At 43.4% G+C, this 25093-nt stretch overlaps 1 long non-coding RNA gene across 1 annotated transcript in view; it reads right to left on the reverse strand.

Annotated features, from left to right (window-relative positions):
- Nucleotides 1-25093, reverse strand: part of LOC146236472 (uncharacterized) — a 109832-nt gene that overhangs the window by 66698 nt on the left and 18041 nt on the right. Inside the window, exon 2 of the long non-coding RNA XR_014740884.1 lies at nt 14837-14909. This is a non-coding gene — a long non-coding RNA (uncharacterized LOC146236472). The remainder of the gene's footprint in view (nt 1-14836; nt 14910-25093) is intronic.

The raw sequence follows: 25093 nt of genomic DNA on the forward strand, positions 1-25093 counted from the left end.
TGGTCCTCAGTACATACATAGTTTACTGTGAGAAGTGAGACACGTAGATGTAGATTGGCACATCATTTGGATGGTCTGAATGGCATTTCTCTTCTCTAAGGTGTCATTTATTGGGGTACAGCTAGTCCAACTGCAAGACATATATGATAAACGGGTGATGGGTAAGGTTAAACACATTTTAAACTGCCCTTATCACCCACTTTTCAGCGAGTTTAATTTGCTCCCTTTAGGGCGCCACTTTAGGCTACCTAGGTTAAGAACTGGTTTTGCCAGAGATTCCTTCATTCTTGTGGCTATTAGGAACCTGAATTCACTTGGCTGACATCAGGATTGGAATTCCAGTTTTTTCTTTTCAACAATTTCTTTTTTGTATTTTTACCTTTTCTATCAATGGCCATTATGATGGATTCCAGTTGTAGGCTACTGTCCCAATTGGACCCTGTCATTGGGTTTGGGGGAAGGTGTGTCTCCGTTGTGTGTCCTGTGCTGTGTAATGTTGTTAGCATTTGGCGGTACTGTTCTGTGTACGTGTTTCTGACCCCTGCTGCACACTGATTTGGATAAATAAAGTTGACACACACACACACTCACTCACTCACCATCTCTGTCCTTTCTCCTTGAATCTTCCCTCTTCTATCCCTCTCTCCACTCCGTTCTCCACCCCTCCTCTTCCTCCCCCTCTATTCCAGTTCTCAATTTTTTATACTGAAAAATGGTAATTGACCTTGACTCCATATATGCATTTCACATTTTTACACAAGAACACTTTCACCCGCTTGTCCGCACAGCCCCTTTCTCCGGTTCCGAATCAGTCAGCCCCCGACAGGCAGACGCACTTTGGTCTCCAACTTGTCACACCTGCTGTCAAATCACGTGTGTCCTTCTCCCTCACGCCCCTGCTTCCCTTCCCACAGTCCTCCCCCTTCCCTATACTTGTCCTGACACCGCTAGGCAAGGGAAAAATGAGAGTGTCAGCTCCATTGCACCTGCCCATATCGTTTCTGCAAGTCAGATACCTCTCAACCCCGTGTCTCCCGTAGTTCTCTCGCGGGTCCATTGCAGGTCGAGGGTTGCTTTTTAGGACAACTATTCGGATACAATAAACACGCACAATTGATTCAATCATTGGAAATATATTCAATTGAAAATTAAGAGCCTTATTCACCTGATGAGGTCTAGCTCAATAATGTTGTTATCTACCACAAGACAGAGTGCAGTCCAAGGATATCAGTCAAACTTCTGCTTGCTTGAGGGGTTTAGATCATGCAGACACAAACACATTTGTTCAAGGTTGATTATGAATGGTAGAGATGTGTGCACAATGAGGCAGTCTAAGTGCAGCGCTGCTCTGACTTCCTGCTTGTAAAAAGATTCTATTGAAATAAAGTTCTTTGATTTGATCTGCAGGTTTTGCAGCATTCGGTAAAGTAGTTCTGGCAGCTACAGAGATATCCAACTGGACAAGACACTTTCAAATCTTCCTGTAATTGGTTTCATGTCTTTGTTGGAAACTGAACTATATGCAGGCTAATCAGATAGCTGTGTGTGTGTGTGTGTGTGTGTGTGTGTGTGCGCGAGCCTCAGGCGCTGAGACATGGACATATCATCTTAGTGTGGGCCTTTGTGTCTGCGACCAGGGCTAGTAGATAAAACAGCTGCAGTGCACACAACTGGGTGGCGAACGGCTCCCTGCAATGACATGTGAATATGCCTCTCCAGTTACTATAGGAAAGGGGGCCTGGTTGTTAATGACAAAACAGGCACACAGGCAGGAAGGACCAAGTTTCTCATTTAAAGAATCTTAATTTAAAGGACTTGGATGGGTGAAAATGCTGTGCGGGTCTTTGCTCTGTTGTAGTGTTGTGGAAAAATACTGTCCATTAATCCAATTGTCCTCCCTTTTCCCAGCTTGTAGGTTGAAATAACCTCGGAGGAACCTGGTTAATGCCTCAATGTCATCATCTTCCCGTATTACGGCCATTTGGGAAGAATAGAGATCCTTTCAGAAAAGAAGGACATTATCATTCTTTAAGTGTACAAGTCGCGTGTCACGGGTGATATATCATCACCGCAGCAGATGACAGAAGCTTTGGTGCATGCAGCAATTCATCAAAGGGTCCATGAAGCATTGCTCTAATGCAGAAACATCGAGCAGGGACAGTCCAGTCTATTGCCTATACAGGCTTCTGTTAGCTGGCTCAGACGCAAGGCCTCGTTGCAAGACGCAAATGAGTTGTATGGCGTCTTCTCTGATCCATGGGATTCACACGGGAGCTATCGTTTTAGGAGGCAGTTGGGAACAGCAGTCACTCTCTGATCCAGGCCCGAGGCATTCTCTCTCTAGCATGGCACCATGCTGCTGGCTGAAGGCTACGGTTAGGCCAGGCTTACCTGCCAACCTTAGATCACCCACAGTGAGACACCCTTAAACAAGATTGGAATTTGGAGATAAAAACCATCTCCCCGTCTTCTTTCTGTGAGTGCTTTGGATAATTAAAGTAGGTGGTTGAGTATCAAGGGGCAATACAATAGGTCTATGGCAACCGGAAGTTGAAAGAGAAAGTTAAGAGAGGCATACAATAAAAAGTAATAAAATCAACATCATGAATATAAAATCTTTACATTGATCAGATTTTTTTTCAACACACCCATGATCTTGCTGTAAAACATGTAAAAGTGCACCAACACAATACCCCCAATACAATACCCAAATGAGCAAAAACTCACAGAAGACTCATCAACAATACAAGATCATTGTAATCCATCTTGATCCTAATTTTATCACTGTGAAAGACGACACACCCTCCCTATTCAAAAGCCTAGTCAAACTGTGTAGTATTTCCGCGTCACGCTTCAGTGGCACAATAGAGGCTTTTTCGAAAACACTCTCATATCAGAACAATAGGGGCCCGCCGACAAAAGACAAACGCTTAGAGAGAGAGAGAGAACTGTGGAAGGGTGCAAGGGACAAGCTTTGCTGTGAAAGAGGGCAGAAGAGCCACAGGCTCAAAGTGAAACTCATTAAGATAATGTTGCCCAAACTTTGGTAACTGAAATGTCAATAGTGGCTTTAATTAAGTTGGCTTTATGGAATGGCAGCCTACCAAAATGTGTTGTGTAGGATCCAGTATGTGTCTGTGTTTGTGTGAAGGGGGTGAATTGATATGACCATAGTTAAGACAAAAAAATGCTGTTGGCTTTTCTTTCCAATTGTCCCTTTTAATTGTCTCTTAGCTGGGGGGCTACAAGCTCACACTTGACCCAAACATTTCATCCAACGGGATTTTGTATGGGAGCGAGGCAACACACGCACGCACACACACCTACCAACATTTCAAGGCAGCAGCAAATGATCAGCTGTAAAATTCCATTTGTTGCATGCCGGCATTGCGTCTTTATGTTCAAGCCAAGTGGAAAATTAATAACAGTCTGCATATTTGAGAGTGTGTGTGTGTTTGTGCAGGGCCTATGTGCGTGTGAGGCAGCACAGTGTGAGCTGCATGGTTATGAGTGGATTTCCAAGTCCTGGTGAGTCCACCAGGTGAGGGAGAAAGCAGGGCAGATACTATACAACACCTGTACCTGCTGACACTGTGCCTGTTCTACATGGAGCGCGGAGAACCTGGAGCAGAACCCCCCTCTCCAGAAACAACCAGCACCTGGCCCTACACAGCTCCCGACTCGTAACAACACCCCCATGGTTGAGGTGTCAAATGCAGCATATGGTATCACTGAACTTTTCAGACAGTCAAAACCAGCTACTGGCCTCGTCTTTGTGCTGGCAAAACAAATAAATTATAATGGCTTCTAGGTAAATGGTTGAGAACAGGAAAAAGGAACACTGGTTTGATGTGTTTTGACTTTGTAAAACAGTCTTGAAATGTTTCCCATTTGCTCCACCGCCTAGGCACAGGGTAGGGGATGAAGAAAATGTGTGGCGGAAAGAAAGGGGCTTCAAAAGAGATGTCACCGAATCGGTAAACAGCGTCATGAATAAGTGGCCCACACCCCTATCCCCACACCCCCCTACCCTCTCCTACTCGCCCTCCCAACCCAGCACAAAAGGGTTGGTTGAGCAGCAAAAGCCTCCCGAAACCCGTTTAAGGCAAAAGAAAAATAAGGAGAGAAAATTCTTATCCCTGTGGTAAAGCGACTTAATGGAAGTTCCTTCTTATCGGCCGTGATGCAGAGGGCCTGGTGTTGCCTCCATTTCACTTTGATGTGTTTTCAGAGAGAAGGAAAGAGAGGAAAAGAGAAAGAAGACAAAAAAGAAAAAAGAAGAAGACACTAAAATGGCCCACACAAACACCCATGGCAACCTATTACACAGCACAATATCCAACACAGTGCACATCTGGCACGGGGCTCTGAAGATATGCTTTCCCGAAATCTCTAGGGTTAGTTATTGTTGGCCCTCATCTCTCAATGCTCCTAGCAACCCATTCAAACGAGCTGTTTTCCATTTCAAATCTGATTTCCATACGCGCTTCTTGATAGCGCTTCTGTACACTAATAGTCTTATATTTCTTTTATATCTCTGTTCCCTGAGTAATGGGGAAAATGGTGGTTGTTTTCTGGAAGGGAAAATACACCCTCGACTCCTGACTGCCACCTGGCACAGAACAGCATGAAGTGCACAGACTCGCTTGTGCCCACAAAGCAGTGTGTTTGGTTAGACAGATGACTGACAGAAACATGCGTGTTTGAGTTGTAGATAGGATAACCATAGCACAGCTAGGAAACAGTAGCCAGTGCACTGTTGATGTCACAGCGTTCACTGAAGTCACATACAAACAGTGAGAGCATCAACACCATTCATGCCACCGTGATGCTTTGTTTTGATCACTGCATCTCTCCCTCATCAGCCTGCTGTTGACAGTCACTTAGTATTTTCGCCACAGCGAGTCAACAACACGGACATTTTATATAAAAAAAGTAGTGGAATCCCCTTCAGTATGCTAATGACAATCAGTTTGAGGCACACTTCTCCCGCACTTGGGGGCGGCTCGTCCCACTGCCTTCTGGAGGGGTTCTCTCCACAGAAACACGGAGCCAACCTGCCTGGGGCCCGACAGAGGCTTGACCCCCCCTTCTCTCCCTCACTGCCTTCCAACCCCTGAGAATACAAGACTGCTGAAGTGGTCTTTCTGAGAGACTACGCTTTTGTGTTGCCCTGCTTTCGTCCCTAATGAATAATACATGGCCTTAATCAAACTAGAAACATCGAAGATCACTTGACAACCAGCGTCAGAGGGACGGTGGCGGGAGGCGGTGTACCTGGAGGGATGGGTCTCGTGTTTGGGTAACTCTCACAGGGCTCTGAGCACTCTTCAACGCTCCCCTTTTCTCTCTCTCTCTCCCTCTCTTAACCCTCTTGTCTATGTCATGTTCTCATCATTATTCAGTTTCATCACCACTTCAATAACGTCTGCTTTAGCATCCGAGTACAGGTGAGGACTCCCAGCATGCAGTGCGAACAGAGGCAGTGTTGCTAAAGCACTCAGACGCACGCACACACACACACGCACGCATATACACAGCGTTGTCAGTCCTGTCAGCTGTCAGCAGTATCGGGGCTAATTGCTCTCACCCACATTCTGTAGGGGGTGCATCACGTCAGTGCTTCAGAATCCAGAGCAACACAGGGAAGTGTGTTCAAAGTCTCTAGGTTCAGGGAACATTCTTTAAACACACACTGCAGAGGAAAGATAATGCTTTTATAATGCTTGTAGGACATACTTTATACGTATAGTACATCTCAGATACAAAGCACTGTTCTGATAGGCTACTTTGTTTTTTTTTTGGTGTCAAAACAAAGTGTGAGACAGCTCAAAGACAAGAGCAATGGCCTTCTTTTTCTCTCAAACCACACTTGTTGTTCTTTTGCACAAGACAAATATCTTAAACAACTGCCGAGCGCGTAATTATCCTAAACAGCTTGAACACATTAGAGTCTTGGTTAAATTGTCATTGCCTAAACATGCGTGGCCAGGATTGATGGCGTTTAGCGTTAGCTCGTGGATTAATCTTCTCTCTGTCGTCCTGTTAGGAGGCACCTGAGGGGGATGAGCATGCTGCCTGTCTGGCTGCGTTACCCGCACAGAAGATGACAGATTGGCGAGAACAGTAGGGAATCTGCAGGCTTAGCTAAGATACTCTGTCGAACCATCTGATATGGTAGCATACTGAACATTTTGACAGGGGAGGGGTGGGTAGGGACAGAGAGAAAGAGAGTGAAAGACACTGACATTGAGGCAGGGAGTTGCTTAAGGCAATAGCATTAAAATTGTAAATGTTGTTAGCAATAGCAACTGTGTGTAATTCTGTTGCCTATTCCCCAGAGGCTGGCTGTGTGTGTGTGTGTGTGTGTACAGTACACGTCTGAGTGAGTATGTGTGTGTGTGTGTGTGTGTGTTTTACCAGTTGGCTACCGTACTGTCTGATCAATACCGGAAAATTGCTTCTGAAAAGTTGACACATTCTTTTTTCATTATTGACTCATTTCAGACCTTTGTCAAAACATTGGATGAAGAAAACACAGAACAGATGTATAACTACAAGATGACAAAATGAAAACCACTACTTTCACCTGAGGCAACATGATACCCCTATGCAATCAGGCTAATTCCCCAATATAGCTAAATTAATGAGTTTGTTATTAGAGTTGAGGGATCGAACATATTCAAATGAATTCTTGTGTAAACACTAATTTACTATTAAAATAGGAAAACAAGCGCATTACATTGATCCTCTACAGACACTAATTCCAATCTTGTGAGAGTACCTAGTTATGGTCTCTCATTGCCTGGAGCAAGTATCTGGTTGGAAAAAAAGGGCAGCGAGAGAGTGCTTTTGCCGCTTATAATCATACATGACAGTCTGATTGCAGCTAGATATCAAAATAGCCTAAATTACTGAGGGCTGACATGCTCTGTCTAAAATGTGTTCTTCCCTGACCTACCTGGTCAAAGAAACGCTAAATATATTAAGACAAAACTTGTGGTGACGCTTATGGTTTGTGAAAAGCCTTCACCACAACTCCTACTCTACCCATGCAGGTTGTTCCATAAACAGTAGACCAACATAGCTACTGTACAGTGGTTAATGAACACACGTGAATAAAAAGTCAAGCTCATTGAAATGGAAATTATTTGGAATGTTACAGGCATCATTTCATGCTTGGGATTGAAGGCATGCTGGTGTGGAAGATACTGTTGGGGCTCACTCACTACTTCACTTTCCTTCCTTCCTCCCTCCTCAGCTCCAATACAGGACTCAACAAGGTTTGTTAGCGCTAGCCTAACGCTAGCCCCAAGCGTGGCATGATGAATTGCAGGCTGGCCAGTTTGTGTCATCGTTTAACCTGATCTACCACGTCAGTGGAGTGCTCCAGTCCGCCGCATTAAGATGATGATGAACTGCGCAGCTGCTTACAAAGAAAAAATAAAAAGAGAGGAGCAGGTGGCAGTTGTTGCATGAGGAGGTGAGAAACAGTGTTGGTCTGCTTCTGACTCCCAACTCCAAATAAGATTCCTTCGAGAGAGAGAGAGAGAGAGAGAGAGAGAGAGAGAGAGAGAGAGAGAGAGAGAGAGAGAGAGAGAGAGAGAGAGAGAGAGAGAGAGAGAGAGAGAGAGAGAGAGAGAGAGAGAGAGAGAGAGAGAGAGAGAGAGAGAGAGAGAGAGAGAGAGAGAGAGAGAGAGAGAGAGAGAGAGAGAGAGAGAGAGAGAGAGAGAGAGAGAGAGAGAGAGAGAGAGAGAGAGAGAGAGAGAGAGAGAGAGAGAGAGAGAGAGAGAGAGAGAGAGAGAGAGAGAGAGAGAGAGAGAGAGAGAGAGAGAGAGAGAGAGAGAGTGTTCTGGAAACAAGGCTTTGACCTAATGATTCAGTTTACCCATATCAAGTATCTTTTGACACTCCCAAAGGAGGGCTGGAGTCACAGGGAGTGCCTTAGACAGGCTTCACGCAGATCCATCAAACGCAGGCACGTCATGTCCCATCTCGTCCCAGTTCATAGAAGGCTTTTGATACTGGGAGCAGGGTGGGGTGGAGGGGGCTGAGTATGCTATCAGTCGCCCAGGGTTACCACCTCACCTAATGAATAAACAAGCAGATTTTAGCGGGCACACGGCGCAGAAGACGATCCCCATCCATGATGTATGATGCAAGCTGCGTGGTGGGAGGAAGCAGGAAGAAGAGGGGCATAGCCCGCGGTGCCACTGGGTGTCTCTCTATATCTCTCTCTCTCTCTCTCTAAACTCATTTGGAACTGTTACACAGCAGCACGGTGACAGAGTTAAGAAAGAAGGAGACAAAGTGCAAAACAGAAAAATTAATGAAACAAGAGAAATAAAAAAAGGAGGGAGGAGAAGGAGAGAGATGGGGGTGATGAATCCTAACAATGTAAGACTGAACACATTTCAGATCCTAGATTTTACGTGGGCTAATTTGATGGTAATCATGCTCGACCACAATTTCACACTACAGCACTGACACAAAAATGTGCATCATTGGTGTTAAACGGACAGTGGTTGCTTTTGAAGGGTAAATATTTCCATGACATGTTTCATTTCAAAGTGTTTTAATAGGCCTAATTAATGAGCAATGTTGTAGATCTTTGAGCACATCACGCCATAGTTACACTGGGTCCTCTCAACACATTAGCAAGGAACTAACATGCAAGTGAAATAACACACACACGCACATATATATATTTTGCTTGTTGGCGACAGTGTGTGTGAACTGGCCACTGGTGAGCGTTATTGTGTGTCAAAAGGAGAAACTTGTAATAATTGTCTTGACTATTACTATGAACAATACATCCAAGCGAGTAGCTATTCGTGGTTTGCCAAAATTACACTGAAATTAATAGATTTATGGCTAATGAAAGCTTGGGATTTCCGTTATTGTTGGTCAGCTGTTGGTGCGCGTGCATGTGCGTGTGCGCACCTGGAAGAAAGTGTCCCTCATTGGGGGTTGAGAAAGTTGGCAACCCTAATATACCCACACATTTTTTTATCAGCTAAAGTGAATCTCCTCAACTCCCCCTGACAGGGAAAACAGGTGACACTTTTTTGGCACCGGCATCTCTGGGTTAGGTTACATTTTATGACTTTCTATTGACAATTAGAAGAGGGGAATGAAGAGGGATGGACGTGTCTCTGCATTGATTTGTGTTAATAATAACTGTTCGGGTGGTTTACAGGCAATAGACAGGGCAGCCTCACCAATTAGGCCCCCCTCTGCCTGTGTGATTAACTGCAGAGGTGGTAATTAAGGGGGAGGAGCCTATAAGTGCCAATACTTCATTCCAGAAGGGAATCTGGCTTTGTGTTTAAAGATCACATTTCACTCAACTGGCTTAAGGACCCCAGGGTGATGGGTAATTCTGGGAAGACATACACTTACAGACCCCTTTTGGGCAAGCTTACCATCCTGGTGACTCCTAAAGGGGCTCACACGTGATCAAACAATGTGCTCTTTGCTCACTGCGACTTGGTTAACATGATATAGTATTAAACAGTATTATGGCAACATCCTACACTGACAATATTGAAACAATTCTCTCTAGTAGGCATCACCTGCCACAAGACCTACAGCCTGTCCGTCACATATATGGCACGATGACACTTCAACACATTCACAATATCAAAACTTTCATGCACAGCTTATTAGACAGCAGATGTTTGAGTCGACAACAACATTTCCTGAAGTGTTACAATCAAAAAAGCATCTGTCTCACCATTATATCAGAGAGAGATGAAGAGGAGAAGGAGAGAGATGGGCAGAGAAAGAGAAGATGTTGGTGAGTGAGAGGGGCAGAGAGAGGGAGAGGATATTGGTGAGTGAGAGGCAGAGAGAAGGAGAGGACGAGAAAGAGACAGAGAAAAAGGTCATTTAAGGGGCTTAGAGATATCTCGTCATCAATCCAACAGTGGAGTCAGTGGAGACTCCATATAGAAGTGGCAGATAAATTAATAAATATAAGCTTTGACAGACTAGACAACTGCTCTTTAAGAGAAATGGTGGTGGGTTGGGGGGCTTAGGGGCTTAGAGAGGGCCCTGCCACCCAGAAACGCAGGATAATGCATCAAATGTCCATTAATTGGAAAATGGACTCCAGGGAACTTTTGAGTTTGAGTGAGAGGTGAAGGGCAGAGTGTCCCCGTCATTTTTCAAAACGCCTGTACCTGCAGAGGGGAATGTGGGCGGGATTCGGGGTTTCTGTTGGCTAAAATGGATCAAGATATTTTACAAACCAGTTATGGTCTTCGAAAGTATGCAGCAGCGTATGGTTATGAAAGCTCCCATACAGCCGTGCACTGCTTCAGAGGGCACACCTCCAGATGATGACACTGCAGAGAGATGCAGATAAATATGTTTGGACACAAGTCCTGCCTGCACCACCAGGCACACAACGCAGACGTCTGCTATGCAGCTATTTTCGTCTCAACAGGGAAGGAAGAGAATGAGGTGTTGCCAGGACAGAGAGAGGCTGGCCATCCAAGTTATAAGGCTGATCAATTTGTGTTTGGAATAAAAAATAATATACCCAAATATAGGGTGTGTTAAGGATCTTTTTAAGGATGGGGACAATTTCCTTTGAACAGTTGAAGACTAAGATTACCAAATCATGTTTTTTTGTTGTTGATGTAAACGGGTACACGGTTATGTCAAGACACAATTCTCTCAAACAAAGTAACTGGATAGGTTCATGTTTGAACATGGATCCAGTTGGCAGTGGTCTGGCCTGTATTATAGGAAAATATTCAGTGGGTTGTTGTCTCCCCATCACGCAATCACAAAGTTCTAAACAGATTTCCACACTCGTTGGTTGGGGGGTGGAGTTGGAAGGAGAGTTGAGCAAGGTAAAGTGATGATGGCAGTGGTAGGGAGAATTGGGGATTACAATATCAGATACGGTATAAACTGGCAGGCTACAATTACATTGGTACACTGGTCATCATTATGCATTAGACACGGTTGCTGCAATTTAAAAAAGGTGCCACAGTTCCTTTCTAGGCCTATCTGCCAGTAAGTTGGCCAAACTCTACTCAAGTTTAGACTCAACCTGTCTCAGGTGCGGTCGAGAACAAGCTAACATCCATCACGTTTTGGCTAGGTCCCAAACTAACATATGTATCATCTGTTTCATATACAGGACCTATCTATCTATATCTATATCTATATACATTTAATATGTATGCATTTAATGCTTACCATCTTCAACATATATTTCCATTCAGTCCTTAATGCCTGGCCATGGTCTGTTTTGTGTTTCTGTGTCGATCTTGTTTTGGAGCATAGGGAGTACCAGTGTGATGGTACCATGTGAAAATCAATGAAAATATTGAAACAATATTGAGTGAAAATAAGAAATATATTTTACTTTTTACCATGTTGCATACCTGGACCCTCACAAATAGAACCATACCCCGTCATTAGTATCTTCTTTTTGGGGGGGGGAAATTCCCCGAATCTCGTAGAATCTCATAACATTTAACCACCATTGTACCATTGTTAAAGGCACCATTGTTAAATTGAACAAACCTTTATTTGGCCCGGAATGCCAAAGCCCTTGCACCTGTCAGTTCTCCCAGCTTAAGACACAATTAATATTCTTCACAGGCTCTAGGCCAATCCTCCAACCATCCCTGTATCTAATTAGGGCTCAAATCCTCTGTAAAGCCCAGGTAGGCTTTTCAATCTGCATCAACAGAGCTTTCCCGAAAGCAGGAAGGTGCTAAGCACCTTGTAAGCTACAGATATTAAAACAGGCTAAAAGAAAAGCACAACGCAGAGAAATTCTCAAAGGATGGTTTGTGTGTGTGTGTGTGTGTGTGTGTGTGTGTGTGTGTGTGTGTGTGTGTGGGGGGGGGTGTTTCATGAACCCCACTGCTTCTGCATTGTTATTTCATTACTGTAATAATCTTGCCATCTGGGACAATAGGATCACATAATAACATACCTTACAACTTCTAATACGGGCATTAACAGGTACACACATACACAATCTATGTATATAGCACTCCTCATATGTCTGGTGACTTCACAGACTATTGTCAGCATGTTGCTGACTGAATGTAGGTTACCTTGCGTCTTGGTTATTACTGATATTTATTTTTTGACGATGACAGTGGAAGTGGAACAGCATTAACACGGGTGATGTAGATCACCTGCCTTGTCCAGCACACCCTCCACATTGAGGTAAATCCAAGGAGGTGCAACACATAGTAAACACACAATAGACGGCAGCCCATTAGTAGAAGCAGCAAAAGCAGTGTCAAGAGAATTAAATCATTTGTTAATGGCAAGTTATTTCAGTCCACCGACTTTTTCCATCTGCAACCTTCTTACCAAGCACACTCGGCCTAATGTTGACATGGTAGGTACCAGAAACAGCAGCTAGGGGTCTTGGTGAGGGCTCATGGAGCATATAGTTCGAGGCACCACTGTGTCATATATCTAGATGATCTGTATTGCTTCCAGCAGCATTTACTCCACACCTTTCCATTTATATGCTGTACATCCAGATATTTTCATGAGCAAATATTGGGCGGTGATTATCTCCCAGACAGTGTCATATTTCAGCGAGGTTAGGCACCTTTCACCACGGTGATAAAGTGCCCTGCTAATTGCAGCGGTCCAAGATGGATGAAAGAAAAGAATGAGGGGAAAAGAGAGAGAGAGAGAGAAAAATAGAGCAGTGTGGATTCAGTTTGAAGGGAAGAAAAAAATAAATGTAGAACTCTTAAGCCCAAAGTCTTTGTAGAGAGAGAGAGGGAGGAGACAGAGAGAGGGAAATTTATGGCAGGAAGAAAATCATTGCTGGTCTGTGAGTTGGGTAAGGAGGATTACATTTTTCTAAGGGTTTCTAGGCTCAGGTGAGGGGTCAGGCCTGATTAAGAAAAGACACAAATACAGTTGTGTGTGTGTTGTAGTCGTCTCAATACTGACTGCCGGGCTCCACCTAGCCAAAACCCTGCCTTTCTACACTTTACAGACTGCAGCAGAACGCCTTTTTCTTCAACAGCTTACACTGGCACAACACCTTTTTTTCAAATAAAGAACCATCACCTTGCCCTCCGCTTAACTCTCATCGGGCAGTTTCACAGGGAGACTTCAAACTACCTGTCCTTCTGCTGATTGATGGCAGCGTAGTCAAGGCGACTGGAATTGCCATCCTCACCTCGGTTATAAAACTGGCCAACTCAGCAGATTCTAATTGCTTCATGGCGCGCCGGTTCGTCAAAGCATTAAGTTATCGGTTTGAGGTTATTAGGCAAGTAACTGTTGTGAGGGAAATGTGAGGAAAAGAGAGGGTGGTTGCTTCATGCTGGTGTGCAGTGAAGAATCACCCATTTCTGTTTTTGAATATGAGAAGGGAGCCTGTTACAGTAACTGCAGAGACATTGGAACCTGTTTAGGGTTAGAAAATGTTACAGGCTGGGTACGCTCTGTGATCTGACTGAAGGAAAATATTGGAGGTAAACTAAAGTTCCTTTCTCTTAGTAAATACAGCACCCTTGTCACCTCTTAAATCATATCCTCCCTCCTATTATTGCCATCTGAATATATACCAACGTGACAAGATTAAAACCCAGCTTTCCTAAACTACTCCACCAGAAATGTTCTGTCTCAAAGCACTTCACACAGAGGCGCCATGACACAGCTCTACTATATCTCAGCTAAACCATCAGTCTCTTAATCCCTCTCCAAGTGATTTGCCCGACCGTTCTACCTTGATTTCCAGCACTTTAGAGGGTAAGGAAACGCTAAGTGATTGCAGTCAGCAAAAGAGGACACCCTCATCAGATTACCTTGCTGAACTGCATTCCCCAACCAATGGGTGAGTAGATCTGTTTAGAGCTGTTTCATTGGCTTCTATAGTCGCTGATTGCCGGTTACCGTAGAGACGCGGGTGCGGGGAGGGGTTGGTCCCGAGCAGCCGCAAGGACACTTTTTATTGCTATTGATGAGAATATTAATCAAACGTCAGAAGGTTAATCAAGGCCAATTAATTAATTGATTTATCAGTTGGAGTAGTCAGATGGATTAAGAAGCTGGTGTATGGGCGTGCTTTGACATTGTCCCTTTCATTTCAAAACAAGTGGAAGCTAGACTGACGGGTGATTAAGGTGGAGGGAGATTGATGGCTACAACGTTGCCGGAATGTCGAGCACGAACATCACGTTCCCTGTGGCTGCAGACATGTGGGAAGGTTGAGGAAGGGTACGCCAAAGACTTTCAGTAGAATTCACATATGCAAGTTATCCTTACGTTCCTCTGGACCAAATTCAGCAATATTACTGATAACATTGGGGATGAGTATAGTAAAGCTAGTGTAAAGGTATTATGCTAGTGACAAGAGTGGAACTGAAATGACTACAGTGTCAAAAGTCACCAAAATCATTCTTATTTAAATGAAAAGATCCATCTGAACTGATATATAACATGAACAGATAAAAGGGTATTTGCAGATTTAGAAAATAATTTACCCTGTAGATATTCCCTAAGTAGTTAGAAAATTAGATGACTTATCTACAATCCTCCTAACCAGTTCTAACTTGGATTCTTCCCATTTAGTAAAAATATATTTTTTTAATTACAGTTTCTCATTGCCACCTCTCCGGTGAGCGCACCTTTGTTAATTACCACAGAAAAAGCAACAGCTCTCTAGAGGAATGCTAGATCACGATGGGCATCCTTCTAGCCAATTATTCCTTTGTAGCACATGTAATTAAGTGGGAAAATATAATGTAGAGAATTAATTATGATTAATTCGAAATGCTAATTTGAATGGACGGATTAAGTGCAGTGTTTTAATGCGCTCATATTTCACCTTTCTTGAGTTGAACGCTGCTCTGGTTTGAAAGTCCCCTCACAGCTTGTGGGTGTCTCTGGGGAAAAGACTCCTGAGAAGCAAGCAGAGAGAGAGAGAGCAATTGAGAGAAAGAGAGAAGGAGGAGAAAAAAAAAGTTAAAACGATTAGTTTGATGGTTTTCAATAGGATCAAGCAATCGGTACATGTGTTCATCTCCTCGTTCCGTAAACTAAGCAAATGGAGGCACAACAATGCATCAGAGACCGAGTATCCCACAGATGATGGCACAATATGCTAATTCAGTGTCTGTACTTCCATTTGTCTATGCCAATGTTTATTGTAGGTAAGAGAGAGGAAGAGAGGAGAGATTAACTAAGCCTAAACAAACTCCAGAGAGACTGAACACATAGCTGTAAGGCTGCCAAGGGCTGTAACCTACATTATAATCTACATAACCTGTATTTTGTGTTGATCTGAATACTTTAACTATAGACACAAGCCATAAAACGTGTCAAAGGTTAGCCTTGGTAGTACACACACACACACACACACAGAGAACACCAACCAACACAGTCTGCTCACTGTGCATGTGTGGGTTATCTCATACCACAGTTGGATGCAGTCATCCATTTCATTTGCTTCGGCTCTTAAACAGTAGATGAGTAAGCAGTATAATAATTCTACAATACGATAAACATAAATATATTTGTCCCACTGTGCCATACTGTATGGTCACTTAGACCACTTAACATTCCGGTGTCTGGCATGTCATTTACTGTTAGAGAGATGCCGTTTTAGCCACTGTATCTATGAAGTTAGGTGCCAGGAAAACAGATGGCACAGTGATGGATCAACTCTAAACACGCAAGCATGCTTTTGTACACACACACGCAAGCTCACATCGGCACACTTACAAAACACACACAGCCCGTTATCCTCTACTGCTCTCAATCTTTCACTACTCACTCACACAAACACACCTCATGTTAATTGGGCTGCTACAAACAAGCTAAGTAGTGCCCTTGTGTTCCATAGCCACCACTTGTCAATGACGTGGCAGCTATGTTTGTGCTAACGGTGCCTCAGCCCTAGAATGTAAACAAACACAGCAGTTTTTTCCTCTACTTAACCAGTTGTTGAGGAGAAAGACAAGCTACCAGCCATGATCTGCTAACCTGGTCCTAAAGGCTACCTGACCCATGCCACCGTGGAGATGAGGAATAAACTATTTAATGGTTCTTTGGAGACAGTAGGTTAACCACATTTTGAAATGAATGGAAAGAAAAATGTACTGCGAGTCATTATGCAAAATGGACAATGAAGCAACAGGGTTGCTGTGGCAGACACACGCAAAATAGTGTGATGGGTATGAGTGTATGAGCCTCCCCTGAGCATGAAGAGAAAGGTCAATTATTATCTCGCGCAAGATGGCATTTCCTGGAGCCTTTTCCAGCTCTGGGGTGGTGTAACATGCTAGTGGCACCATCCGATTCCTTTCACTCTATGGCAGACAGAAATGCAGAAATGTGTGTGCCTGAGTATTTAGGACCTGTTTGTAGGCACCCATCATGCCCTATAGAGGACCTGGCAGTCAGGTGGGGACAGTGAATTAGAATTCACCTCAGTGTTACCATGGCGCCTGTCACTCACACCCCCCATTCTATCACCCACCCACACACCCCCAACCCCCACACAGCTTCTGCTTTTCTGCTGAATAAGGACTTCAGATAGACAGATGCTGACAAGAGGTTTTCAAGTGCAAGATAAACAAGCACACGCCCCCACACACAGATGCACCGAAAGAGAAGCACAGACACAAAAAATGGTTACCCCTTCTCTTGTCAGGTATGGTGTGTCTTCCAGCATCAAGAACAGACAGTTCCGTAACCTGCAGCTCATCTGGTGGCATGGGTGTGTGGTCTCTCAGAAGATGGGAGAGGCTAGGTCGGACAGGCAAAACTTGTAAGGTCAAGACTGACTCAATTGGATATTTTGTTGAGATTAAAGCCAAAAGCTATATCAAGCACAAGACAGGGTCTGAGATTTGTCTTTTTCTATTTGCCTTTGCAATGTGAACCCTGGAATATGGGCGGAGCACTCAACAAAAAAAAAAGACAGTTGATTACTTTCTCTGACTGCACTTCCAAATTCTTAAACTCCCTGATGCCCCCTTCAACACATAATCAAATTGGGCAGTCTGACAAGGTTGGATAGAAACAGGAAATGCACAGTGCGGGAGCGACCTGTTATGACAAATGCAGAGTTGCTCTGGTTTGTTTCTATTTTCGAGTCATAGCCCAGTAATGAGGGGGCTCCCTAGAACAGCTTGTGGATGTCAGACCATGACAGACTATCATCAGAGAGATGGAGGTGGGTGGGAGAAGATGAGGGATGCTTATGAGACCGGGGACCAACTATTTGGATGGGTGGTGAGAAAGAGAGAGAGAGAAAGAGAGAGTTGAAATTGAAAACTACACAGAGCTTAATTTAAACGAGAAATTAAGGATATCTCTGGGCGAAGGGCCGACTGCAAGCCTTGCCGCTAGATATGTCTCTCAATGTCACAACCTGAGGGACAGTGAACCAACCCTGTACAACTGTCCAAACCTTTTTGTATACTAATATGAATTTATGTGTTACTGTTACTCTTACTATGCTACTGTTATATTGTACTGCCATATTATTATTGTTATAATGCTATGTTATAATGCTATGATACATATGTTAAAATGTCCTTTCAATAGGGACTGCTTTGGCAATACTGCTCAACCCGAACTGTTATGCCAATAAAGCATTCTGAACTGAACTGAGAGCGAGAGAGAGAGGCTGAGCTTTCCGACCCTTAAAATGCTCAATGGTATGGGGAAAAGAGATAAGGGCCTATAACAAAATGTGCCGGAAATTGTATGATTTAAGCAGGGAGACAGTGACCAGGAAACAAATAAAAACGTATAATTATCATTTATTTAAAACACTACACCACAGTCGAACTGTGAACAGTGCCAAAGAAAACTAAGCAATAAAAAGGGTCCTACTGCCTCACCAAAATATCTACTATATACACATGGGTGGCACCTGATCCCAGGCTAGAGTTGTGCCGCTTGCCTGTACCCTTGCCACTGTGCGAAGAACTAAAGCGAACAAAAAGCGCAAGTGTTTCCCCTAGGATTAGGGGCGCTAGACCAAAATGTTGACTCCCATTCATTTTCAATGGAAGTCTCGTGACAAGCCCCGCAAGGCAGAGTGATATACCAGGCAGCTCCAACAGATAGCCTATTAAGAGAAGCGAACCCTATTCTATGTGATCATTAGGGCATTTGTGAACAAGCAATGTCAAGTTCACAAAAAAAAAGAATAACTAAATAACTTATGAGCTGCCACAGGTTTTTGTAGCATTTCTCTGTTGCTATGACTTACTGGGGAAAGGGAAGAGGGAGGAGAGAAGGGGGGGTGTTGAATAACATGAGGGGGATGCCACCTGCTGCTGGAAGGGGGGGGGGGGGGGATTTACAGGTCTAGGAGAGCCATTGCCTAGCAGAGCTGCTAACAAGGCAATCAGGTGGTGCATATGTTGGTGCCTACTTGAGAAGAGAGTCACTGTACACCAGGGACATGGCCAAAACTCTGTTTACTCGTTTAGCTAATTGAGGCAATCTGTATTTTCTTTTTTCCCCCTTTTCTTAACACCTGCATGCACATCGAGACAACTCACATGGTGTCAACAAGTCAAATAATGGGCTTGGAGATTTTGGGTTAATCAGAGTCGTGGTAATTAAAGGATGTCTGGCAGCTCTGAGTATAACCTCAGACACAACAATCAGCACTCTGATACTATTGTAGGAAACATATTTTCTTAGGAAAACAGTCTGTGCGGAAAACGAAGCATTGTGCTTCAGATTGGAGCACTGCTTCGCTCAGACAAAAAAAAAAGGAGCATTGTTTTTTAAACAAGGAAAAAAAAAAGAATTTATAAAAGTACTTTATGTATCCTCTCCTATTGCCAAGTACCCTTGTCCTGAAAGTTCATGCAGCATTAATTTGTCACTGTCCATCAACTAAATTGTTTACATGCTGTGACAGGGCAGTGGCATATGCTTAATGGCAGCACTGTTTGTCCACAGTGCCTGATGACTATGGACATTGTCACTGCGGGATCTACTAACTGACCATGTGACTTCCTGTTGTGACACCCGTGGGAATTCCTGTTGTGACACTGCTTGTTTTGAGTGGACACACTGCTTGCCTGTCTTCAGGGGACGTACGGCTGTTCCAGAGTCACAGTCCGTGTGCCATGTGACTTAACACCATGCTGAGTGTACAGTGAAGCACAGATCCATTTAGATTGTGTGGGTAGAAATCCTAACCTCCTAGGTTCCTGCCATGCCTGATCATATCTCGCCTGGACAGAATGATCAAGTGGATGTATTTACAATCACATGGAATGACTGGAATTCGCTTCGTACCACAGACTGCTAAATACAGGTATCATGAACAGAATTTTGCTATCAGAATGAATTCCAGCAACCAGGAAAGTCATTTACCATGATGCATACACTGGTGATGGGTTGCCAAAAGAAAGGAGAGGAGAAGGAAAGGGACAGGGGTAATCGACTGTCTCCTGGTCAACTGGGAACTTGGCTCTCTTTAGTGTGAAGAGGAGCTGTTAATTATGAGACACAATGCAGCCGCCGTCTGCAGTCTAATTGCTTTCTTTGCGGGTCACGCAATCAGATGCACCCTGCCGGCATCGCAGGAAGAGACATCATGGAGAGGTTGTAATTGCCTCAGGGGAAAAAAGATACAGCAGAAAGAAAAGGCAGGGGTCCTTGGCCAGTATTTCAATGTCTGCCTATCTGAGTTATCCACACAGCCTGCCAGAGTAAACAAGAGAGGTATTACAAGATGGAGGACAATCAATAGGAGGATCTCTAAGTAAAAGAGACCTGATGAAAGCGCACATGACTAATTTCCAAAATGTACATTGTGCTGACTTGTGTAGGTTTTCCATGTCAGTATGTTAAATCATTTTGAAACTTATCATGCTATATTATAGAAAAGTTCTGTAAAATAAGATTTGACAACAGGCCTTTTGAACATAAACGTGCACAATTGTCCACTGATTAAAGATCAAATTAAAAGATTGAATATGTAAAAAATGGAATCTATATAGTTGAAGACATAAGTTCCAAGAAGTCATCAGTACAAAGACACCGATTTTCTATCTCACAACGATAAAAGTTTCAGGACCTTGAATAGTTTTTCTTCCTACAGAAAATGTCCCCACGATAACCCCTTCACCATATAGTCTAGTATGGCGGTTTTGTTTATCCATGTACATAAACTACTTAGCAAGGTTAGGCATGATCGGCTTTTCTGATGCAAATATTGCTGTTCATTCTCTGAAGCTTTTTGGTGCACATCCATAATCCATTTGCAAAGGAGTTGAGGTCAGAATATCAAGTTTATTAACTTTATTAAGTTAATTCACAGGGAGACAAGCAGTTAGCAGTGCATAAGGCAGAGGTTTTATTATTTGTCAGCACCAGTTAGTTATTGTACAGTCCTAACACTAAGACACTTAACAGTTTCTCGGATATATTGGCATAATATCCACATTTCAGCAATGATATTCGCCTTGGGCGGTGCGACCTGTTGACCCAATGCTGGATGAGAGAAGTTAGAGACTGGTAGAGAACAGAAGTCAGAGGTCAGCTTGTCTCCTTCTAAATACCTCAGTAAACCTCAGCCAAGGTCAGAGCCAGCAAATGTTAGTTTTCGTTCAATTCTCACTCCCACGACAAACAAGAAACCATGTAATCAGCACCCGCGCAGAGTTGTCCCTGGTATCCACAACAGCGTAGGTACAACAAACAAAAGCCAGTAAAAAAAAAAAAAAAAAAAAAACAACAAGTGCATCTATTCTAAAGTTACCATTACCCTTTTTGTAGATGGACATGCAGTGCTAATGGTCCAAATACATTCATTGTAGCAGTCAGCAGTACAGTGCATATTGTGCTGAGATAAGAAATTGTTCAGTTTTCTTGATTCAGATTAGGGCTTTGTATTCACTCGTTTTCTGTACTCTGTCAAATGTTTGATCCTAAAAAGTGCCGTCCTTGAGGACTCCTTGAGTATAACTGGATGTATTTCATTTGTCATAAGCATCAGACAAACACCACCTGTCAGGTACAGACATAAAAACTGTGATCTGTTAACGGAAACAGTTTCAAGTGTCAAGGATAATTGCATTTCATTCTTCCATTTCTAAAGCAGATGTACAGTTTCTCCTCCCCCTTCATGCAATATCTGAAAAACAAAACGCCCCATGCAGAGCGTCACCTGTCACTGTCCCATCATCCTAAACGCCAACCCCATTTAAGTATTGATGTAGGTTGGTGCACAGTTGAATACCAGGCTGTCAAAGACCCCCCCCTTACCTAAGACAAGATCACAGAATTACCCAGAGCACAGCACAGACAGCACCATCAGCATCTAATTGTATGACATGTTGCAATGCGGTTCTCAGTGGGAGATTAAAATGTTTTTGTTGTTTTCCCTCTCTTTTGTTTTGTCATTGGCGCCGAGGCGCGTTGACAAAACGCCTCTTCAGTAGCTCGCCCACTCTCTCTTTCATCTGCGCCCGGCTTCAGAACACTCAAAGGAGGGAGGGATGCCTCTCTGACTTGGCCGGTCTGGGATACAAGCCACCTTGATCTCCCTTCATCACAGCCAGGCTCATAATCAGAGGCCGGAGCATGGCTGCAGAGGAGATCCTTGTTATCTGCTCTCTACACTGCCATGAAACTGGGACACAGAGTTAAATTAGAGAGTCAGAAATTGACAAACATAGATCGCTTATTGCATGATGACACCAGGTGAACCATCGTCCATGGTGTATGTTGTATACAACCACTGACAACATATAGCAGAGACTGTGGGTCTTTCACATAACAATGTCCCAGCATCCTCTCTGTTCTGAAACTTTGCACTACAACAGTTTGTCTACATGTGAAACTGTGTGACACTTAGGGCCCTATCTTGCACCCAGCGCAATTGACTTAGTCAACGACGCAAGTGTCATTCCTAGTTTGCACTCGACGCAAAGGCAACTTTTCCCTCCACAGACGCACGTCGAAATGACTTTGCGCTCCCGTGGGCGGTTCAGCAAAAAAGGAGGCGTGTACCGGCGCAAACGTTCCCTGGTGCTATTTTGCAGTTTCCGAAAAACAATTCCGCCACTGACCGGGAAAAACGTGGTCTAAAGTCAATGGCGTAATATTCAGATGCTATTTTAAGGGCGCAAGCTTGGTCCGTGCGCACAGCTGGCGAGGCCAGGGTCTTCTTTCTGCGAAGCTACGTTACATTGTATTGATTTATGGCGTGTCACATTTCTTCAATGATTATAAAAATATTTTCAATAGAAATTTGTATGTATGTGAACTTCATTTGTAACAACGATGGCAATTTCCTCCCATGACTGTTTAACCGAAGATAATTTGGTTAGGTTTCTTCTCCCATGCCCATCAGAATTCGGTTTATTCGCCATTAAGCTTATGTTACACAAATACGCGATTTGCTGTGGTAGGAAGGTGCAAAAAATAAACATATGCTGGTATAAATTTAGTACATTACTTAAACTAATTCTAAGAACTAAACAATTTAAAAATATAACAATTAAAAAAATATATATATGTAAAAATAATAATAATAATTTGAATGAGTAGCATGAGTGGGTAATTTAGTGCAATGAGAAAACTGCTCTGCCTTTCTCATACAATGTCACTTCTCCATCTTTTACGGCCCTGACGACAACGTCGATCTCCTCAGCTGTGAACCGCTGGCGTGCGCCTGGCAAATCCGCCATTATAATAGCAATTCGCCATGGAACAAGCGCTGCTCTTAAAAGGGAATGTGAGATTATGCTCTGATTGGTTTATTGCACGTTACGCCCAAACCACACCCATTAGTAATGTAGCTACTTCAGACCAACCCTTTTTAGATTTGCGCCAGGCGCAAAGTCATTTATCCCGCCGGCAAAATAATAACCAAGCTGAAGTCACGCCCAAATAGGTGGGTAAATGTCAAATACATTTTAGCCTCCGTTTTTGGATAACCTAACAGATAGGATCTAAAGGACCACTTAGCTGAGGTGATTATGTTTCAAGCACCCTTGCCTGACAGGACAATGTGATCTGAAAAAAGAAAGTAGTCTAAGGTATAGCAGGTAGAGGTGAAACAGGTCATCACATAACACACATGATAAGGTGAACTTGCTCATCCCTCTAGGCCTCATTCTGGCCCGAGGTGACACAGTTTGGGGATTTGCAACAGGGATTATGTCTAAGGTTATATTCATATGGGAGATTGATAATCAACGCTAATCCTTCCAGGTCACCTGGTTTGCATGTGGTTATGTATGGATACACATGGTGAAAACGATAGGATGCCAAGCCAGGAACAGGCTGGTGAGCCATCTTTGGAAGGATTAGAAGCCACGGTTCTCCATGTTCCTATAGGGAACAGCTGAAATACCCGAGCATACACATACAGTTTTTTTACTGGAACTGGGTACCGTCACCCATGTGCAGGAACAAACAGATGAAGGCAGAGGGACACAGAGTGAATCCATCGATGAGTCAGAGAGCAGACAATCTCAACAGAAATGAAGCAGCCACATCCCATAGACTTATCATTACTTTACATCTTGTTCCAAACCTGAAATATTCCATTCAAGTTCTATAAGCAGTAAAACAAAGCAGAGACAGAAGAGAGTCCATCGATGCCAGAACATCAATAGTCAATGAGGTAATCTGTGGACAAGACGTATGAGGTCTATTCACAAAGGTAAGATGATCCCAAATTCTACAGGCTATGTTATATCATACAATTTCCAGCTTTTTTTTTAGCATGATAATTTACCTTATGGAGCAATTGTTCTGTGTCTGTCCTGTCATTTAATACCTGTGCACATTGTCTTGCCTGCACACAACGAGACTTTTCTAAAGAAAGAAAGGAGAGGTAGAAAAAGAGGACATGTTCCCTCCACATTTATCAAGGTGCCGAGCACACCTCAGTGGGTTGTTTTTTCCAGGAAAGGGAGGTATAGTTCAGTACCATTTCTCTTTCTTTTTTTTGCCTTGTAGTTTCGGGTGAATATGTTCCGCCACAGCCACGAGTAGAAATACCATGGGGCTTGAGAGCGTGTGCATATGTGTGTGCATGCATGTGCGTGTGTGTGTGTGTGTTGCGCTGCAGAGACAAGACAGAGGGCCTTCCAGTGATGTACAACGCTATCTGCACCAGAGGCACTGGTGACCTTTAAAAACTCACACACCTCCACGGAATCTCAATATTGCTGAGGTGTCTGTTGTACCGGGAAACTTTTTGACAATTTGACAGCATGTTGTGAACTCTAAAGGCCATTTTATTTAGTCACACGTCTGTGGATTCAAGCACGCTATGGACTTCTGATATTTCATCGTTTTTGAGGAGGAGATTTCTACAAGTTAGCTTGTTTTCTAGTACACTATTGATTACAGCACATGGACTGCAATGTTTGACACCCATTGATCACATCTGCACAAAGTCCAGTTTATGTCAGACAGCATGCAGTATTTCCAGAGGCACAGTCGGTACCAATCCACAACTTACTGGTGCAAGTCTAAAAATTAAATTGACCCAACTGCACAAATGGGAAAAAATACTGGGTGGGCATATACCGTGTATAGCTCTGTGGAAGCTGACTACAGACCAAGTCCCAAGTCCCCTGTGGAAAAAGGATATGCTATATGATGCCAACAAATTATGTTACAGCCAAACTATACCATTATACTGTATTTAGTGAAGCCATCAATTGGAGACCAACTGGCAAACTGCAGCCCTAGCACCCGTGTAGTAGAAGAGCATATTGGAACAAGACACAACCCATAAGAGACATTGAATGCATTGACTGTTTCCTCAGACCCTCAAGAAAATAACATGGTGCTGACTCAAATGCAGAAGCATCACATTCATGATGATGAAAATGGTAAAAAAATTAATATAAGTACTTCAGAGTAAAATAAATGAATATGGTCAACAAAAAAGCTTGGGTTTTAAGCACTGGATAGAGAATGGTCCTTGAGTGTTTATCAAGTGTGGCCCAGTTGCTAATCATATAATTTTTTTAAATACATTATTTTCAGATGAACTGCCAACGTGGAAAGTGTGATACCTGGTCTGATTTATTGCACCTATTTTCTATCGCTATTGAAAATCATTCAGACCCCATTTTCT

This window comes from Hypomesus nipponensis, chromosome 22, assembly GCF_054491055.1.
Source record: "Hypomesus nipponensis isolate SF chromosome 22, ASM5449105v1, whole genome shotgun sequence".
Classification (NCBI taxonomy): Eukaryota; Metazoa; Chordata; class Actinopteri; order Osmeriformes; family Osmeridae; genus Hypomesus; species Hypomesus nipponensis.